General features: G+C 40.7%; 2 long non-coding RNA genes across 3 annotated transcripts; both read left to right on the forward strand.

The window, feature by feature from the left end:
- Positions 1-1,369: 1,369 nt before the first annotated feature.
- On the forward strand, positions 1,370-12,166 carry LOC139614243 (uncharacterized). 2 transcript variants are annotated; one of them, XR_011686943.1, is made up of 4 exons: positions 1,370-1,873; positions 7,543-7,602; positions 9,509-9,662; positions 10,500-12,166. It is a non-coding gene; the product is annotated as an uncharacterized lncRNA (long non-coding RNA). The 2 variants fall into 2 exon arrangements; XR_011686944.1 differs by having other exon boundaries at positions 9,523-9,662.
- A 2,522-nt stretch (positions 12,167-14,688) lies between these two features.
- On the forward strand, positions 14,689-16,246 carry LOC139614176 (uncharacterized). The gene is made up of 2 exons (XR_011686919.1): positions 14,689-15,832; positions 15,982-16,246. It is a non-coding gene; the product is annotated as an uncharacterized lncRNA (long non-coding RNA).
- The last annotated feature ends 5,396 nt before the right edge of the window (positions 16,247-21,642 follow it).

The raw sequence follows: 21,642 nt of genomic DNA on the forward strand, positions 1-21,642 counted from the left end.
AAAACCTGCAATCACATATTTTCCTGTTTTAGCTTTAGCTGCCGATATTCTGTTAGGTTCAGGTCATATTAGGAGACAGACTTTAGCTGCTTCAACTTTGTTTCAGGACGTCTTCCATTTAAGAATAATGGAGGACAGTGTGCTCTTGGGAACCTACAATGCAGCAGATGTTTTTGTAGCTTTCTCCAAATCTGTGATTCAACACAATCCTGTCTCTGAGCTCTACAGGGATTTCCTTCGACCACATGTAGATATTATATAGATAGAGGTGTGCACCCTTACAAACCTTGTCCAATGAGCTGAATTGACCACAGGTGTACTCAAATCAAAGTGTAGAAACATCTCAGAGATGATCAAGAGAAATGGGAAACACCTGAGCTAACTTTCAAGTGCCATTGCAAAGAGTCTGAATGCTTGTGTCAATTTGATATTTCAGTTTTTCCTTTTTAAAACATTTGCAAACTGTCTAAAATTCTGTTCTCACTTTGTTATTATGGGGGATTGAGTGTCGACTGATAGGGGAAAATTGATTTCAATGATTTTAGCAAAAGGCTGCAAAATAACAATGTGAAAAATGTTGAAGGGGTCTTTCTGGATCCTTGAAAATAATGTGATTTTTGTTTCACTACATTTATTTCACAGCTACAGTTACCAGTTACTTTACAGATAAAGAGTTTACATTTAAAATATATTATTCAGTTATAAAATGTGATGTACCTTTACAGATAAAACAACTCAACAGTATAAGGATCCAGTTTGACAATAATAAAATAACAGTAATAAGTAATGCTAAGTAGTGTATATAAGTATAAGTAGTGCTTTTACTTTACCTTCATTATGCTCCTCATACAAGTTTTACTTAAATAAAAGATTTATTTTTATCAAGTATTTTTATAATGTTTTCCTGTCACTTTTACTCAAGTTCTCGATGCTTCTCCACCTATAGAACACCTTGCTCTAATGTACTTTAGCCCATATGTCCTGTGCAGCTACATACAGCATAGGTTAGGAATCTATGTGGGCACATGCTCGATATCAAAGTACTAAACAAGTATCAAAACATGAGTGGAACATCTGTACTTTAGACTGTAGTCAGCAGCAGGGCTCTTTGACCTTCCAGCAAGTAATAACAGTCTGATTAGTGGACAACCTGCTCTACCTCCTGAGCCACAGCCCCCCTTCGTAATAGTGTGTCCTGCTTAATCTGTTCTGAACATGTCACAGTTGCGGCTATCTGGACCTGCTGGTGCTAACTGCCATTCACTGCTCAGGCGAGTCGTCAACTATTGGTTTACCTTATCATTACGACACCACAGGCATTTCAAAATATATTTTACCATTTAGTGTAAGTTACAACATAACACTGAAGAATAGTGTAATATCTGCGCAGTTTAGTCTGTTCCCACAGGGGGTTTTGTTTTTGCCTTCCTCAGTATGACATGGATTTGTGAATGGAGCTATGTCTTTCACATTACATTATTAAGGCCAATTCTATCAGCTATAATAGTGTACTCTGATACAGTAATCTAACACAATCAAACAAAGGTGTGCACAGAAAAGTGAAAGAGTTTCAGTTGTTACTTATCCTGCATGAAGCAACTAAAAGAGTTATTTGTAAGTTTTGCCATTGCTACACAGCCAGCGTTAGTATTAACAGATGAGCTTCAGCTATCGTTGTGTTTACAAAACAAGAGCTTATAATACGCCCTCGGAGCAGAGCTATCTCTCCGGGGCAGCCTGGACACTACAGCGACGAGACAGTCCAACTAGGCTGGGGCTAGCTGGTTAGCATGCTAACTTTAGTGGAAGAAAAGAGGTGATAGAAACAAGAGTTAACAATGACGTTGCTTTCCACGGCAGGCGACAGCTCTTGGTGAGTACAGGAATGAAGTTTGATTCTGAACTTGCAACATTTCCCCTGGACTTGTAAGTAAACGGCTGTTCATGCTAATGTTAGCTTTTGTAGCAATAGCAACTTACAAATAGCTCCTTTTAAAATGGACACGTGCATTGATGGTTTCACGTCAGACACTTGAATCTCCAGTTCATGCCTTGGAGTTGGAACATTTTAACACTGATAGAATAAGCGGAGCTCTTTACAAAGCTATCGTACAACTGACACTAATCAATGCGCTGTGGCAGCTTTCTAATTTGTGTTTTCAGCGAGAGGTTTGGGCAGTAAGATCACATATCAACACCTCTTTTGTGACAGCAATCCGTCCCTGGCGGAAGTGCCCTTTAGCAAGATACAAAGTTCCTGTCAGTGGGATAAGAATAAAGAATTCCCCAGCTAGAATCAGTATGGCGTGTGTAACACAACAGCTGTCTTTACAATTAGTGAAGCAACATCAGAACACTGCTGTCACTGTATTAGAGGAGTTGCATTGTAAAGCTCTTGATTCAGTGGTGACGGCACAGTATCAACAACCTTGAATTATCTGTTAGGATAAAAGCAGCACCAAGGTGACTTGTAGCAACTATTATCAGATGGTCCCTGCTATTCCTTCAGCAAAGCGTGAAAGTGAAACGACCCACTGATTGCATCAGTGCTAAATGGAAAATATCACACTCCTGCCTCCAAATTAAACAGCACTTAGGAGAAGAGGAGAGAAACTATTGTGCAATGTTTTGTGTGCACTAGTTACATATAAATGTATAGTTGTTTAAAATATAGAAAAATGTAAACTGCTATATCTATATCAAAGCTTAAACGCTCTAAATAGGAACATGTCCTGTATGTTCCAGTGGGTAAACATTAGTTGTGTGCTTACATTGGATGTCCCACTGGGGGTACCCATGCTATAAAGGAACACTTGATGCTCATTTGACTGTAAATGTCTCCTGTGTTATATATGAAATGTTCTGTTAATGTTAGCTGGAAACATAAACTACCTCAGAAAAGCAGCATTTCTCCACAGACTCATAAGAAACCGAGCAAAATAAAATTGGCAGATATGAAAACCTCTGCTCCTTCTGCACTATATTTGCTACATGTCTACTTATCAGTTCCTGTGTTTGCAGGTCAGTCCTCTCTCTGTTTCTTACCATGCCCCATGTTCCAAGTGAGCTTCCATGGGGTTTGTTTATATCCTCATTTGTTTGCTTGTTTGTTTGTGCGTTCGCTCTGCTCTGCAGCTGAGCTAACAAGGCGCCATTTTGCCCGGGCCGCTGGTACGGTCCAATTAAAGCGTGTGATCAGCCAGAACGCTTTAATGATGGTTGTGGTGCTAGAGTTGACCGGCTTACTGCGAGACAGAGAGAGAAAGAGAGATGGCATACTGTGAGGTGGTGACTGCAGCACACCAGTGTTGTGGCTCAGTGGCTCCACTGCAGACAGCAGGCAGGGTAAAATTAGCCTTCCTCTCCTTTTGTCAGGAGGAAGGGAAAGGCCAGCCAGCTGCAGGAGCTGCCTGAAAACTATTGTTACAGTCAACAGCTACAATCTCTGTTTGCGGACGAGTTCCTTGTATTGTCGTCACTGTACAAAGCTCATTGGATAACAACAGTCGAATATATCAATATATGATAGCAAGAAGTGCTAAGTGATGGCATGAAGATCAATGAAGAGTGTAGCGAGCTAGTCATGCCACGTCAGGTCATGCCATTATTTCTATGGGGTTAATTTTGTCTGTTAATAAAAAAGCACAAAGAAATGTGGAATCACAAACCAGCCAACATAAACTAATGCAGAAATACCATCTTTCAAAAATATGACAAAGAGCTACAATGTGAAATGCAAGTCTAGTTAACTTTGGTATAATCCAAAGTTACCACTTTTTAGTAGAACCCTTATAATAATGAATGTATTTATGCAGCACTATTGAAAACAAAGTGCGTCTCATGGTTTTCAGCAGGATTGTAACATTATGAACTGGAAATTAGGCCGTAAAATTTGACATTTAAAATAAAATGAAAAAATACCCCAAATGCTAAAAAATAATAAAACAACAGAATCATATATATACATATATACACATGCACATACACACACACACACACAGTATATATATATATATATATATATATATATATATATATATATATATATATATGTATGTATGTATATATATATACGCTTGCTGTGCTGAGCTGCAGTGGAGGGCAGTACACTGCAGTACACCCCCCGACCCCCCACCCCCCACCACCACCACCACTTGGAATCATTGGAATAACATGAAGAATCCCTTAATGGTCAGTATGAACAGGTTTACAGAAAATGAAACCTGTTTCCATGAACATGAGTCGATTTAAGTCAAGCTCGAAAAATTTGTAAACCTGTCCTTTAATGAAACAGAGCAATATAAATGACGCATTTTAGGATCACATCCTAACGCCTACTGAAGCATTTAAGTCCAGGTTCCAAATCACTAGTCACACATCCTGTCCACTCACTGTGATTCTCCGTCATACACACCGACACACACTGTGACACATGTACAGTATGTTTGTTTGTTTATCCACAGCACGACCATTATAGCATGTTTATGAAATGCCCTCACGTACACACTCTTAGATACACACATGATGTCTAACCTAACTGTGTGCGGGTGTATGTGTGCATTGGTTTGTGTGGCCGTGTGGCAAATGTGCAAGGGTGTGTGTGTGTGTGTGTGTGTGTGTATAGCATCCGACCCTTGGCTCTCAGCAGAGGCCAGCGTCTGTTGTGGAGCCCTCTAATGGACGCCCAGCTGGAGTCAGGCACACACAAGGGCAGCCAAGGTCACAGCCACTACCTCTTAGGACCCCATCATTTGGCAAAGCTCTGCAGCCTGCAGTCTGCTCTGTGTGTGTGTGTGTGTGTGTGTGCTTTGTTTCTGACTACTGTGTGTATTTCTGTGTGACATTGTATTTTTCTATGTATTTGAATGGGTGTGGGTGTGTATGTCCCTTGAAAAGAAGATGCAACAAGGACACATTGTGAGTCAAGGACCACATACTCATCCTTCTTATAACATAAAATAAAATAAAATTACTTATCATTTGTAAATAGAACAGTAGCTACTATTTGTTTCGGGCTAAATATAAAACTAACTAGCTTAATTAAAGGACAGCCAAATAGAAATTTTCAATCATATGTCTGATTGTTGCCTTTGAAGTTCTTTCAGTTTTGTAATTACGATGCATGGAGCAAACAAAGAGGCAAAAGTCAATAGCCACCCAAAGCTAAAATGAGGAAAATGCAGAAAGTGTGAATGTAAAAAACCAGTGAATAAGAAATAGTTCTGAAAATGATTTAATCTTTTCACTCAAACACAGACAGACATAAACAAGGGCGCCTTATTGGGCAGTAACTGTGACAGTCACGCTACCGTCAGGCCTGTGCTCTGTGGCACTCTCCAAGCTGCTGGATAGCTCCGTGGCTGCTCCCTGCAGCAGGTTCAGCACCTCGGACAGCGCCACAGCACACCACTCTGACAAACACAGGCCCAGCACCATGGTGAATGTGCAATAGACTCAGTGTGGCAAAATACCAACATAAGAGCACTCACAAAAATGATGTGTTTATGGACATAAGTATAAGTTAAACTGTTTTAAATCATCACAGATGTAACTACTTGTTACATTAGTGTTACTGTTCTATTCTGTTTCTACAAGTGTTTCAAGTAACTTACAGTTTGCTGTTGTAAAAGAGTGTATTTTACACAAGGTATGTGCATTGTTATACCTTCCCTCCAGCACATGGGGAACTGGTTGTGTTTTAAATTGCGGGGAGCAAACTTGCAAAGATACATAACACATTTCCAGCATTATTATTCACCTAATCTGTTGGGTTAAGTCAAGAAACAACCGCCTGCACCTGATACAGATTGAGGTGCTATGAAAACGTCAGCCTTACAACACATCACCATATGATTTGGATAATTAAACCTGGTTAAACCATGTTAAACCTGAGGGTTGTTATTCTCAACAATCACAAAGCCATCTTCAAAGTCACAACTGTTTCAAAGTAAAAACAATGAACGAATGAGATGACCTCACAACTACTATCCATCTAATGCCGTCTGTTTATTTATTTCAGTAATCAATACATCTCAAATCAAGGATTATTGTAATGCACACAAAGTTGGTGCTCTGGACTCTCTCACTGGAAATGATATATTCTATACATTGCACATAATTGTAATTGATTTAACATACAGCCTATAATAATATTTATTTGTGAAGGACTTTGAGTCTTTCTCTTATTGCATGAGATTGAATTTAAGGATATTGGAGCATGTTGGCAACCCAAACAAAAATGTAAAATTATATTACTAGATAAATAGATTGTGAAAATAATGATGACAATAATGATTTTACAAATATATACTAACCTATTTACCTGTTAATGAGAATCATGAGAAAGTTTCAGAGCCATAGAGACACAGAGCGTCGCTGTAACCATAGTAGCTCTCTTACATACCTGCCTGCATGTGCATAGGGAGCAGAGGGAGGGGAGCTGCTGACTTCTCTGAGCATATAGGGGATTGTGGATATTTCACAATTTCTCCCGATGGTCTGAATAAGTCGCTGCTGCTCGGTGCTGCTGTTGTGCTGTGCTTCAGTGTCGTCCTTATGCGTAGCAACGTTTGTGGATTCGTTTTTCATGCCACACCTATAGGCTTTTCTATCTCTCCAGACAAAAGAGAAAAAAAATCAAGCTCATCTCTTGTGAGGCTCTTCACTGGTCAAAGCCTTTGCATTAAGGCGCCAGTGGACAGAAATAGAGCAGGAGTGTGTAGGCCTCTGCCAAAGTTATGTGTATTGTGGGGTCCACTGTTTTGATCTCCCATGCAGGCTGCAGTTACTTGAAGTGCAGAGCATCAAACAGAAGAATATAAGATGGTGAAAGTTCTTCCTCAAGAGTCAAACATGCTGCTTAGATCAGGCAAGCTGCATGTGATGCACAGTTGAATCCATTCTGGTTGCAGGCCTTGTGTTTTGCCATCAAATATACAAAACGTTATTTGCAACAACTTGCAACAAAAGCCATGCAAAGAGAACTTATATGTAACTGTTTATGGCGTGATTTTAAATTATTTTATATCAGGAACACTGAGATTTCTGTTTCACTTGTGGTGGTGAATTAATTTATACAGGAAAACAACAGCAGTCTTTCTAGAGACAGTGTCCTGGTTACAGGCCTTGAGCTGAGCTACTTTTTACTTAAGAAACAGAGAACCAAATTCCTGACATTACGTCCCGGCACACTGCTGTTTAGCTATCTTGTGTAAGACAAAACAACACAATCTCTCAATGAACATTTCTTTCATTGACCTTAAAAAATTGAAATAAGCTCCCGATAAGATAAATATCGAGTATCGAATACAAAACTTACAATTTAGAATTGATGAATCCATTTCAACAAAGTTAAATAACAATTGGTTAGCATTAAGGGAAGTACAACTCTCTTAAGTCCTTCCAGTGTGGCAGTGCCTATACTACCTCATAACTGGATTTACAGTTATGTGTTTATGGTGAACTGCAGAGCCTACACTGTTAGCTAAAATGTTCTTCCAGCTACCACATGGGAACCATATGGTCTGCTTTTTTCGTCTACAGCTGTCTGACGCAGGAAGAGATTGGCACAGTTGATGCAATGATAGATCATACTAAATTACGGTGGGTATATGATTAAAGCAGCCTCGTCCTTTACAATCCATCAGTCTAGTGTTGCAGTGATGGTTTCAACACATAAAATCCAACTATGACCTACACGGAAAAAAAAAAACCCTGCACCATATGTGTCCACCACTGTGACCTCTCATGTCAAGTAAATCCTACTTTACCAATTACATCCACCAAGGCTCCTTTGTAATGACATAAAATCTACTGTCTACAAGTGTCTACGATGTTTGGCCCTCAGCCTTCATTTAAGGAAAATTGTGTGTGTTAAAGGTGCTAAAAAGAGAAAGCTTAGATAAATAGTAATGCAATGTGGAAAAGGAGGAAAGTTATCTAGAAATGTAATATTTGTAAATGTAATATTTTGATGCTGTGAGACTCACAAAGGAAATTCCATTCACTTCCACAGTATTGGGTTGAAGGTAGAAATCTCAGATGCTATATTTTAAATCAGACAAAAACAAAACAGTCTTAGTATTTTGTATAATGCAAGGTTCATATCTAAGGGCCAACAGCAACAAAAGTTAGTGCATCCTTCACTAGTGAGATTCCATTCTTTTATTTATTGTTTTTTTTAACTACACTGCCTGGCCAAATAAAAAGTCGCCACCAAAAAAAAAGGTCACACACTCCAATATTTCGTTGGACCGCCTTTATCTTTGATTACGGCACGCATTCGCTGTGGCATTGTTTCGATAAGCTTCTGCAATGTCACAAGATTTATTTCCATCCAGTGTTGCATTAATTTCTCACCAAGATCTTGTATTGATGATGGTAGAGTCTGACATCCCAAAGATTCTCAATGGGGTTAAGGTCTGGACTCTGTGGTGGCCAATCCATGTGTGAAAATTATGTCTCATGCTCCCTGAACCACTCTTTCACAATTTGAGCCCGATGAATCCTGGCATTGTCATCTTGGAATATGCCCGTGCCATCAGGGAAGAAAAAATCCATTGATGGAATAACCTGGTCATTCAGTATATTCAGGTAGTCAGCTGACCTCATTCTTTGAGCACATACTGTTGCTGAACCTAGACCTGACCAACTGCAGCAACCCCAGATCATAGCACTGCCTCCACAGGCTTGTACAGTAGGCACTAGGCATGATGGGTGCATCACTTCATCTGCCTCTCTTCTTACCCTGATGCGCCCATCACTCTGGAACAGGGTAAATCTGGACTCATCAGACCACATGACCTTCTTCCATTGCTCCAGAGTCCAATCTTTATGCTCCCTAGCAAGTTGAAGCCATTTTTTCTGGTTAGCCTCACTGATTAGTGGTTTTCTTAAGGCTACACAGCTGTTCAGTCCCAATCCCTTGAGTTCCCTTCGCATTGTGCGTGTGGAAATGCTCTTACTTTCACTATTAAACATAGCCCTGAGTTCTGCTGTTGTTTTTCTTCGATTTGATTTCACCAACGTTTAAGTGATCGCTGATCACGATCAATCAGGATTTTTTTCTGGCCACATTTCTTCCTCGAAGACGATGGGTCCCCACTATCCTTCCAGTTTTTAATAATGCATTGGACAGTTCTTAACCCAATTTTAGTAGTTTCTGCAATCTCCTTAGATGTTTTCTCTGCTTGATGCATGCCAATGATTTGACCCTTCTCAAACAGACTAACATCTTTTCCACGACCATGGGATGTGTCTTTCGACATGGTTGTTTAAGAAATGAGAAGCAACTCATTGCACCAGTTCGGGTTAAATAATTTGTTGCCAGCTGAAAGATAATCGCCCATGCAGTAATTATCCAATAGGAGGCTCGTACCTATTTGCTTAGTTAAATCCAGGTGGCGACTTTTTTTTTGGCCAGGCAGTGTATTTTGTATGTCTGCCTTTATTTTAGTTGATAGATTTGATCCTCCTAGGAAATCCATGTGGATAATAACATTCTTCACAGGTGATTCTTTGCAGCTGCTCCTTTAGCTTTTGCTGTGGATCAGGAGGTTGAGCAGTTGGTGGTTCGATTCCTGGCTCCTGCAGTCCGCATTTTGAAGCGTCCCTGGGCAAGACAGTGAACCCCAAATTGCCCCCGATGTATCATCAGAGTGCAGGTGTGTGCATATGGTAGAGCAGCTTATATGTGTAGGAAAAAAAGCAATGTATGAATGTGTATTTGAATTGGTGAACATGGCTTCCATTGCAAAGCCTTTTGAGTGGCTGATAAGACTAGAAAAGTGCTATACAGTTGCCATTTACCATTTAAAGTAATCCAAACGTGCTCTATCTATTGAGTTCAAGTCAGGGCACAGGTTATAGTTTTTGCTTCTTTAAAAACTGTCATTGTCATGTTTGAAAATTCCTGACACCAAACATCTTTTCATTTGGAATTTGAGTGTACAAACTTGCAGTCAGCATGCCATCTGTAAAGGTCCTCTCTCCTACACCCTTTGCACCCATGTAGGCCCATATCAGCTCGCTCCCACCTACATGTTTCACTGTGCAGTCACTGCAGTAGTCCAAACATGCTGGACCCCGTCTGATCCAAGCTAATTTATTTTGGTTTCATTTGACCAAAGAATGTGCTGCCAGTATTCATCAGGCCTCTTTTCATGTTCTTTGGCCGAGTGTAATCTTGCATTTTGTGAACAATGATTTTTCCTCTTGGATGACAATCATAGAGGCTGACCTTATACAATGCCTACACACTGTCTGATCACTGAAACACAAATTTCCACAGAACATCTTTTTGCCAAGTCAGAAGCACGTATCTGTCTGTTTTTCAATGCAAGGTTGCATAAATAGTGAAGTGTGTGCGGCATCTTTTTTTTTTTTTTGACTGGTAGTATGGCTCGTCCTATGCATCCTAATCACTACTGCAACTGTGTTGTGCTTAAATTCAGTAGCATGCTGTTGCTCGTGTCCCCTCTCCCATCTTACTTGTTCAGCAGGCAGCTGCCTGAACAAGTCCCTTACCCTGTGGAGCCACGATGCATTAGACACGACCCAGCCCAGAACTGAAGAAGCTGTGGAGTTGAAATGGGCCTTAACTGGAAATCACAGGTGTTCTTACTTTTTGCATTGAAGTTGTACTTTGGGCCCGATATCTTAGTCTATCTAACCCTATTTTGTTGTTCTTTTAAATTATACTCAAGCTCAAATAGATTATACCAGTGGTTCCCCACTGGTGGGCCACAAAGGTATCGCAAATGGGCTGACAAATCATTTGCAAAACAGTACAATTTTGGGGAAAACGTGTAATTATAACATAATTACAAACACTTTGCTGCCAGACCACATTGTATACTTGTTTGCTATCTCATTGTGATTGCTTGCTCAAACACTACATCCATGGCAAAAACTGGAGTGTCAAAATGGAGAGCTAGTTAGCAACAAGAAGAATTAAAAGGAAAGAGAGACAAGAGACAGACGGTGAATCGACAAGTGCTCTCACCCTGTTAAACAAAAAAGAAAGATTTAGCTTCCCCTGCTTTCAGTTCAATCCTAAATGTTTAATTGTTATCATTAAAACAAAAACTGCTCTGAGAATGTATTATTTGCCCTCCATATTGTCGCAGGGTTGGATATGGGCCGCCAACATTTCTAGGATTTTCAAGTGGGCCAGAGAGTGAGAAGGTCGGGAACCACTGCCATATACTTCAACTTAAAAATAATACAATTATTGTAAGCTGATATAAGTGTGTGTGCACGTAAATGTGTGTTATGTATGTAACAGTCTGGGTGAGGGAGAGTGAGAGAGTGTCCCTGTGCGGCTGCAGGTGTGTGTGTGTGTGTGTGTGTGTGCTTGTCAGAGTTTGAACACCACCACCAGGGATTATTTTTCCTTCATGCCTGCGATCTGAGGGGAGAGATAAGTGATCGCATTAGCCCACAGATCAAGAGTAGGCCGGGGGTTGGGGAACTACACATGGTCAAAATGGCAACATCAATTCATCTTGTGTGCAACATAAGGTCTGCTCCATGTGTTCCATCTACGACGCATTGTGCCTTTTGGAGCTGCGGATAGAATGCCTCAAAACACAACGTGAACACATTCAAACAATATAAATATGTATTTTTTTGGAAAAATATTAAAAATGTAGTAGTAATAATAAATAAAATAAAGACATTTCACCTTTGTTTATAACTATTTGATGATAATTCTGTATTGTGTTATGGAATAATGAACTGATGTCCAGAAATCAATACTGCTGTATTTGTCTATATTCATGTTCTTTTTCGTTCCAAACACACAATTCCACCATGGTGGTGTATTATGACAAAGTTTGATTGACAGGTGATTTTTGTGAGGTGCAGTGCAGAAATGGAGAAAGCACCATGCAATATTACTTGCTAAATAAACCACCAAAAAGCAACAACATGTTGGTGTCTTTAACACAACAATGGACACACAACACTGGATGCATGGCATGTGTGTCTCACAGGATGGATGCGTAGTGTGTGCATCGCAGCTGCGGAACATCTTGGTTTCCATTTTGGCGCACATTAACATTATGCCTGCGTTGCATGGCGGCTGCCGTCGCTGACCTGCTGCAGAGAAGCCAGCATGAGCGTTCACACCAGCTGTGTGTCTGCTGCGTCGCTGTTACTGCCAGCTCTATCTCTCTACAGAGAGTTTGCAGGCTACTTGAATACTGGATATCTTTCCATTATAAATTAATTTCGGATTCATTTTTGACAGAAAATGTCACTAAAATGCCACTGTCTCCACATGCAGTTGCTAAAAGGTTTCACCAGTGTATTTATATGTTTCCATGTCTGCATCATATACAGTGTCAAACATAGAAACACTATAGAAGAACACTATAGTGAATGGTGTTAGCTTTGTGGAATGTTGCTGGTATGATATCAATATGACATCAATAGGTCTTTTCTGTCTCTGTTTTTGCTGGGGGCCGTGCATGTTATGCATGAAAAATAGACAAGATGTGGGCACTGAAATGAAAACCAGGACGTTCCGCAGCCGCCATGCATCAAGCATGTTCATGGACTTAGACCGGCTGCAACATGTGACCTAGAGATTTGGCATCTCACCTGCTTTTCACATGTGATGTGTGTGGTTGCCTGCAGAAAGAGACAGAGAAAAGATTAGTTGATGTCATAGTGACATTGTACAGGCAACATTCCATAAACACCTTCCACCACAGCTGTCTATGCTGAAGCTGAACATAACACTGACATGAAAAAATATAAATAATTGCTTTAACATTTTAGCAGATGCATGTGGAGACTGTGGCATTTTTGTGACATATTCTGTAGAAAAATAAATCAAAAATTAAGATGAAATGAAAAGAAATCAGACATTCCAGTAGCCTGCAAACTCTATGTAGAGAGATAGAGCCGGCAGGAGCACACAGCTGAAGAAGTGAAAAGGCTCTGTACTCTACCTGGCAAGAACCAAACAGCAGTCAAACAAAGTTAGAGATCAGCTGGTGAGCATGGTAGAGCGTTTAGCAGCTGGAGCTGGTGGAGACCCAACCAGAGCTGAAAGCAGAGTGAAGATTGGACTTTTTTTCAGGTGACCAGAAGCATGACTCAACTTGAATGCTAATGTTGTTCTATGTTTGCTGGATATTGGCCAGTTTGCTTACAATCTAGCAGTAACAATTTTATAAGGTGATAACATGTCAATGATGTGTTGGAAGTTGGTTCTGCTGCCCCTGAGTGGCCAAAAGAAGAAAAAAAAAGACTGCCTTAGTAAAAAGTATAAGCATTGCATATAAGAAATCAACTGAAAGCATTTCTGTAACAAACATCCAAGCACCAAGCGTGCTGTGTGCAAGCAGAAGTTAAAGTTAATGCTCTGTAAGCACCTGATAAAACATTCAGCTTTTTAATTTGGTGCAGCGTTTTTTCCTAATTCCAGCATTTTCTGCAGATCTGATGCACACAGCTAGCTGACTTCTTCTCTTTCTTCTCCCTGGCTATGGCACAAAAGGCTCATAGATGATGGAAAAAAACATGAGTTTTCTGAGACAGAGAGAGAGAGAGAGAGAGAGAGAGAAAAAAAAGTTGGCCTATTGTATCATTAAATTATCCAGATACCAAGGATACAGTATCACTGACATAACCTCTGAAATTGAATTTTCTGTGGGGAAAAAAATGCTTCCAGAACCAGCTGATGAACCTGCTTCTCAACTCTACAGTGATGATGGGACACTCTTCAGTGCTGCAGCCCCACTTTAAGAGTTATGCTGTTGTGATTTAGGAACGCGGTGCTTTCAGTAAAAGGACACATAGCATACATGTGCAAATAGTCTCTCATTAAAGGACACCAACACACACATGCACATGTCTCGTTATCAGCAATGGCGACAACACCTCATGAGCAATTCCAGATCTAATTCTGTACATGTGATCCCACTGTAGATTGGAGCTACTATCTGGTTGTTTTTCTGTCTCTTTCAGACCCCTCTATCCTCCAGCCTGCAGGCTTTGAGGCATTCCCGTGTTCATCTTTGGGCTTTCCACTGGAGCACAAATGTACGGAGAGCACATTCCATCACCAGCGAGCGTCGAAATAGCTCTGATCGAATACCTGTTGGCAGGCAGGTGGTAGGACAGTGTGTGTGTGTGTGTGTGTTTGTGCCTTTCACCAGCATTCTTTTATATCATGTATATCTTCATATCTGCCTCAACTAGGTACGTATGTCATATCTGTATCTGACTGTGAGCAGACCTGTGTGTGTGTGTGTGTGTGTGTGTGTGTGCCCCTACTGCAGTGTGAGAAAAGTCAACATCATTTTTTAAGTCTGTTTGACACTGCTCCGTGCTCGCTCTCCCTCTGATCTACAGACTCTTCCTGTATATCTTGCGAGGCCACTGGCTGTGTGAGTAAATGCCAGGCTCACATTCCCTATGCCCTTTAACGAACCCCTGTTGGCGCTGTGTCGTAGAAGCCTGTCACATATATGGGTGATTCTTCAACTAGCATCAACCAAAATCTTTTTTTTTAAATTTTTAAAAAAAATTTTTTTTTTATTTGTATTGTATTTTAACTGTAATCAAACTTACTCAACAACAAACAAAAACAGGACCTGAATCCCCATATTTTTAATGTGATGAAACAACCATATTGTGTGGAAATGATAATGGCAGTGGTAAAAGATAATTATGTTCTTTAGAATCTGTGTCACTTTTAGGATAAGTGCTTGAGTTTTATTTCTCAAAGGTCTACATTTAAAAGTTGAATTGGTATTGTTGACTTTATTATTATTTAATGTTCATATATGTGTTTCTTAAGAAAGAAGTACTTACTCCCATGGGAATCCTTACCACTGCCTGGATAATATTAAAAATAAAAAAAATGTCTCCAGGCAGCTTGGTTTGATCCCAATAATGATGTTTACAAGCCAGTGGTACCTCACCATACCGGAAGAAAACAACAGCTGCTACACTGCTTTCAAGCATGGTGATTCTTTTGACAACACTCGAGTGATGTCACACTTCAGTGGTCATCAGTGCACTGATGATAAGTGATAAGTGCAACAGGTTCATATATACAGAACCTTTTTCCTGTTGTCCTTTAGTGTGTATTTACAATATGAATTCATATTTTGAACAATAACAAGGTTCCTTTTTTAAAACAGATTTAGCTCAGAATCACAAATAAACAAATTCCCATAAAGCTGTCATTAAAAATATGCACTTATGGTGTTGGGCACAGACTTTGGAATAAATTTCACCAAGTATCAGAGTTTAACATATGCCATCATGTATTCCTTTCATCTTGCTGTCTCTCTGCCACACAAAAGCAAATGTGACATTTAAAAAAATATAAATATAATTTCACCCATGATCATGTGAGTATGTGAGCATGCACCTGTTTAACATTCTTGTCAAGACCTGTCTCTTTGTGCTGTGGCGCTGGCCTTGATCAGGCTTCTATTCATGTGACTTCTGCTGAATTCTATCCCACCATTCTGAGCCAGGGACTCTGTGGACTCTCCACTCACCCATTGTCACGATCAACCCTAAGCTGTTATGATGTATGTTTGGTTCTGGGTAGCAGAATACTGCAACACAGGCTGGGTGTCACAGTGTGCACACAAATGTGTAGGAATATATGCAGGTAAGCAACATATTTATTCTTTGTCTACTAGTATCTCTCTCTCTCTCGCTCTCTCTCTCTCTCTCTCTCTCTCTCTCTCTCTCTGTCTCACACACACAGTGCCCTAGTGTCCTTCAGACAGCATCAGTGTAACCTGCTCCCCTCCCCTGGGCACGGCCCAGTGAGGCTGGAGCACATGGAAAGGCAGAGACGGTAAGAGAGCGCCATGAAGTGACTGTGTAACTACTTCCACTGCTGGGCCACGTTCAGTTGACACATACAGCAGCAAAATCACTGACAATGGACATCTGACTCGACTCCTATCATACTGTCGCATCCACTACGTGTCTCTTTTCTTCCAGTGCTGTTCAGAGCTGTAATGGACTGACTGATCAAAAGGAAAAAGAAATCAAAATGTTACTGTAAAGGATCATAAAGGTTCTTAATTTTTTTTATGAGTACCATGTCGATTTATTTTTGTGGCTTTTGCCATTATCAAACACTGTGCTCACTAAAGTTTGAATGTTTCCTTGTACACTGAGGGATTATTACCAACCCCTCAGTTGTTCACGTCCAAAAATGAAACTAAGATCCAAATTGTAATAAAACCAGAACTATCCTTTGAGAGACCACATAGTTTTTCTTCCCATCGCCTCAGCTGGTTTTGTTGGTGCATTTTAATTCTAAATAACAGAAATGGCCAATAGGACGCCTGGCAAACACCTGCTATTTCGTGACCTATTGCATGTAAAAAAAAAATGACTAAAGCAGAGCTAACCTGCTTCCCTTAGCCCACCTAAGGCTGCTAAAGGAAAAACTCACTTATCCAAGAGGATTGACTGAATACTTCCCTAGAGCAATTAAAAAAGAGCATTTGCCCCCTGATATTTTAAGAAGGATTGGGTTATGAGGAAGAGTGACATTTTTAAGCCAGCTAAGTATTTTTAAATATATTTTTTTTATGTGTTTTATTGGTATACAAAGACAGTGATTCCCAAAGATTTAGAGGAGTAGAACTGACTTGAAGTCACATAGAGCTTAATCATTATCTCACACTAAAGACTATAAGCAAAACTGGAAGCATCATTTGATTTAAAGCTTGAAATTAGGGGATGAAAAACATTTTAGGTTGTGCTTTGGGCTTGTTCAAGGTTAAAAGGTCAACCAGATACATAGAACTAGACCTGCACTTGAAGATAAAGAAAATTAAAAATAAGACTGAGGATGTATCGACATGTGATACCCTCAGAAACAACACTTGTTTGACATTTTTTTGGAGCGTGGACAATTGAAGAGAGCAATAAATAATGAGACAAAGGTGGCAAATACGCTGAGGAAACTAGAAGGTACCAGGGAGATAAACACATTGATGGAGAACATGCAGGGGGAGGGACAGGCATGGAAAGAGAAAAGGATGAGTGAGATGAAAGATGGAAGAGAGGAGAAGCTGCTAATGCGGTGGCCAGGCAGGCAGGCGTGGAGGAAGGGATTTGAACTGAGCTCTGGTCCAGATCCGTGCCTGTTAGACTGACACAGCAACAACCCTGCCACCGGCCTAATCCTCCAAATCACCCCTCCACCATGAGAGCAGAGACAAGCAAGGATTGGAGGGGAGGATTGTGCAGGGAATCCGATGGACGGGTAAGGAAACAGAAGGGGAGGAAAGGAAACAAGGTAAGGTGGAAAGAGGGAAGGACAAGTGGGTGGACTTACAGACAAAGGGGACTGAGAGGAGAAAGAAATGGGGGAAAGATGGATGGATGAGACATCAGCATTGTGTATAAACACAAGCAGACAGATGATAAAGGAAAAGCTAAGGAAGCAAACACAAAAGGAAAAGGAAACAACAGAGGGCCAAATTGGCTGAGAAGGATGGAGTGAAGACGGCGATGGAGAGAGCGTAGAGGCAGATGAGAGTGGAGGACTGAGAGAGGAAAGGAGTGAGGGACATCAGGAGAGAATGAATGAAAAAGAGAGAGAAGGGCTGCTTTGAGCTGGTGTTTCAGCTCTGTCCAACAGCGGGTCTCTCTGGCACTAATGAGTGTGGCTGCCTTCGGGAGTGTGTCTGTGTGTGTGTGACAGAGAGTGTGTGTATAGATGCTTGGAGGGTGGGGAGGTGGGGGGGGCTAGAGAAGGGTGTTTGCTTGGCACTGCCAAAGCAGCCCCACTCCCCACGCCACCACCACCTCCTCCCTTTTTTTTCTGCCTTGCTGCTTACCCTTTCATCCCTCTCTTCTTCTCTTCCTCCCTCCCTCCCTTGCTCATTAGTATGATTGAATACCCCCCTCCCTCTTTCGTCTGCTATCTGCCAGGGTCAGTGAACATGCAGAGCATTTCCAAACCCACCGCAGCATCCACCCCCCCATCCCCCATCTCTTCCTATCTTTCTCCCCACAAAACATGCGCTGCCTCAGGGCACTTCTTACAGCAAGGCTGGCCTCGCTCCGAACATCCACAGAGCTGGAGGTTTGTGGCCTTAAGTAACCCTCCTCTTGGTCCTTTTACCCCCTCCTGAGGAAGAAACCGAGGACTCACTGTTATTGTTTGCCTCACCCACCAAGCTTCTTTTCCTCTGTTTGCTCCTTCCAACCCTCCCTCCTTCCTCCCACAGACACTCCTCCTGAAACCAGGTCTGCCATTGATTGTTAAAGGGTGTGAAAGGGCAATCAATAAGGCTTTCCTGGTGTGCACAGAAACTATAGAGCCTATATGGAGAAGCAAGAAGGTCTAAATCAGTCATGGGGCTTGAGGTGCTGTATGGTGGGCATTTATGTTTATTGGCTATGCTGTAGAATAGTATTTAGCATGAATTCTCACACACACAGTCACACACACAGACACACTGCCCCTCCCACCCCCAAATGAGGGACCTCTTTAAAAATTCATTCAGTCAATAATGACCCTTCGCCCTCCCAGTCTCTCCTAGGAGCTAGCATAGCTGCCTCCTCCCACACAGGCTCTCACTTTCTCTTTCTCCTTCTCTTTCTACCCCACCCTCCTTCTGAGCCACACACACACACACACACACACACACACACTTAAACTCTCTAACAAGCCCATGTACACACATGCACTCCTCCTCGTCCTCTTGGGCTTAAATTCAGGGAATCTACACTTTTGAAAGTGCTACAGCATCACCATTAGTTATGCTAGCATGTCAGGTTGAAATGCTACACTTCGTTCACACTACCAGCACACCGCACTTACATATCTGATTATGAACAGTAGTGGTGTTTTCCTTTTGGACAGATGTGAAGTAGTTTTCCTTCAAATGACAGAAATAGAGTTACTTTGTGACTTCACCAGTGGCTCAACAAATTAGCAATGCTATCTGGTGGCAAGGCTAGCAGAGATAAGCGTCATGGTACACAGACGATGGGACTTTTGAGCCAGTCAGCCATGTTGTCTGCACTCCTCTGAGATGGCTCCCATTTATCTGATTACTCATACCGCTGGATCACGCGTCTTGGACCAGAAAAAAACATTAAAATGTATTTTAGGGATCCTGGAGAGGCCCCAGAGTCTGGGCTGAGAGCCAAGCTTTTCCTTCATAGCAGTGTGTCATTGATTTATTTTTTGTCGGTGCCATGTTTGAACTTCATTTGGTGGTTATGCAGACTAGGACTACTTTCTCATTCAAATTAGCTGATAAAATGGACTTTTAATTCACTTAGCAAAGAATACACTCATACTCTGAAGAAAGTAAATCTTACTATTTTACATAAATGACTGCATTTTCATTTCAACAGTCCATATATACGCACCCATATCAAACCTTTACATACACATATACACTTCTACATATTCACCTCCACATATGTACACATTGAAAAGAAATGTTTTAATAGTTGGAAGGTATGCCCTTAACATAACTATATATTATTGCTACATAAAATCAAGCCTTGTAGTTTCTTCAGGAGGTTCTTACTCGGAGCTGAATTTTCTACAGAGGTCTCCTTTCCAAAATAAGCAGACCCGGTGTCTAAAAAAAGCACTGAAAGCAGCCATTGGTCAGCCATTTTGACCAATTTTCATCAAAAATATAAATTTCAGTTCTTATTTTAAATGTAATTATCTCCACTGTGTATATAGTGTAAACTATATAGGCCCATCCATCCATTTATTTATTTATATATGTCTTTCCTAAGGCATTTTCCAGCCAAAGCCTTTTTGCATGCCACTAACAGCACCCTCAAGTATTTATCTGGCTTTGCACAGATCTCCAAGGCATATGGTTTTAAAATTAAAACAGGACAAACAGGGGCAGTTCCAGAAGATGTGACAGTGGTTTGCAATTGTGCTTCCACAGAACCTCCAGCAGACAGTATGATTAGAATAGTTAGTCTTTTACAGTGGAGTACAAAAGAACCCAGTCACATGCTTCCAGCTGAATTCTCTCCAGGAGGGAGAGCTTGTCATTAACCATTGCTGTCTCCAGATCCTGTACCATTCCTCCAGTATACTGTGAAATTACCCTCTGCTTCCCATCTTCCATCAATATTCAGAGTATTTTTTAAACAGAATATAATTTAAAAATGACTTTTTGGTAAATAGCGCCTTTGTAGGCTTTTTGGAAAATATCAAGGATTTCCTCTCATTGTTGTGCCATCTTTTGGAAGATTCTTGCCAACAATATATGTGATTTGTATAAAGTGATCCTGGTTCTGCAGCTTAAAGTTGTCCTTAAGATCCTGGAAGCTCAAAACTGTGCCTTGATTTAAATGCATAGAATGTAACTTCTGCTGCTAGGGGCCTCTCAATCAGAATAATAACAAAAGATGGCATTGGGTGATGTCATGAAATTGCATGGGATCATGGGAATTGTTGTCTTCACCACCATTGCTGTAAGCTTCTCCTGGTTCGAATTTCTTCAGGAGGTTTTTACTAGGAGCTGAATTATCTACAGAGGTCTCCTCTCCAAAATAAGCAGGCCTGGTGACTATATCCGTTAAAAGCACTGAAAGCAGTTCCACATTTAAAGTAAGTGTTTCACCAACGCTGTATGGTGGATACAGGACATCAGGTAAGGGTTAGGATCTTAGACTGCTAATCTAACTGCTAACTTAGGACCAACCTTTGGGAATTTTTTTTTTTACCAGCAACCAAATTATCCGCAGTGGTGTCGTCCCCTCCATAACAAAGAGACAACGGGGTTAAAACTGGTAGAAACATGAAATAAAGCAGTGTCTCTAAATCAGTCATTTGCCAATGCTTCTTGGCAGAGGAGACATCTTGGAATGGCTGGAAACTGAGACTCCTACCTTTGTTTCTTTGATAACATATGAGCCCAGACATTCAGGATGTTTTTAGTGGCACACCACACCGCTCATCCACCAAGCAGGCAAGTCCTGGCCGGGACTCTACTGCATGTCATTCCCCTTCTCTCTGTCATTCTTTACTGGTTTTTACAAGCAGCCAATCAGCACAGGTGTCCTCCTCTCCATAATAAACAGACAAGGGGGTTAAAAGAAACAACAAATAAAGCTCTTTCACTTTAGAAATTAGTGGACACAGGGCATCTCAGAGTTGATGCATTGACGTCCATGAGTGGACAGGACCTAAGCTACCATTTACCTGGCTGTTTTCTCTGATAACTTAAATCCAGATGTCTGATGACTAAAATCTTTCATCTCATTAAAATGTATAGTTAAAAACAACAAAGGTGTAAAAAGTGTATCTTAAAATGTGGCTTAAACGGGATAAAAGCCGACTGATATTGACAGGCGACCAAATAAAACAGACCAACGTAACCATGATTAAAGTCACTATTTCTCTGGTTTGGGAATTGCTAGAAACATTTGGGATAAGGTAATTACATAACTAAAAAATATATAACATTGGTTTAGTCATATTCCATTTATATATGGAAAAGTTATATATTATAACTTTAACAATGTGCAATATGCAGTCAGAACATTTCTAGTTAGCCTACTTCTAAACCTCATGTAATATTTACTGGACATGAAGTCCATGTCAAGGTCAAACCACTGAAGAAGTTTAGTCCTTCAGTTGGTGCCTATTAA

This window comes from Trachinotus anak, unplaced genomic scaffold (assembly GCF_046630095.1).
Source record: "Trachinotus anak isolate AG129_WGS33_773 ecotype Australia unplaced genomic scaffold, CSIRO_AGI_Tana_v1 ptg000033l, whole genome shotgun sequence".
Taxonomy (NCBI): domain Eukaryota; kingdom Metazoa; phylum Chordata; class Actinopteri; order Carangiformes; family Carangidae; genus Trachinotus; species Trachinotus anak.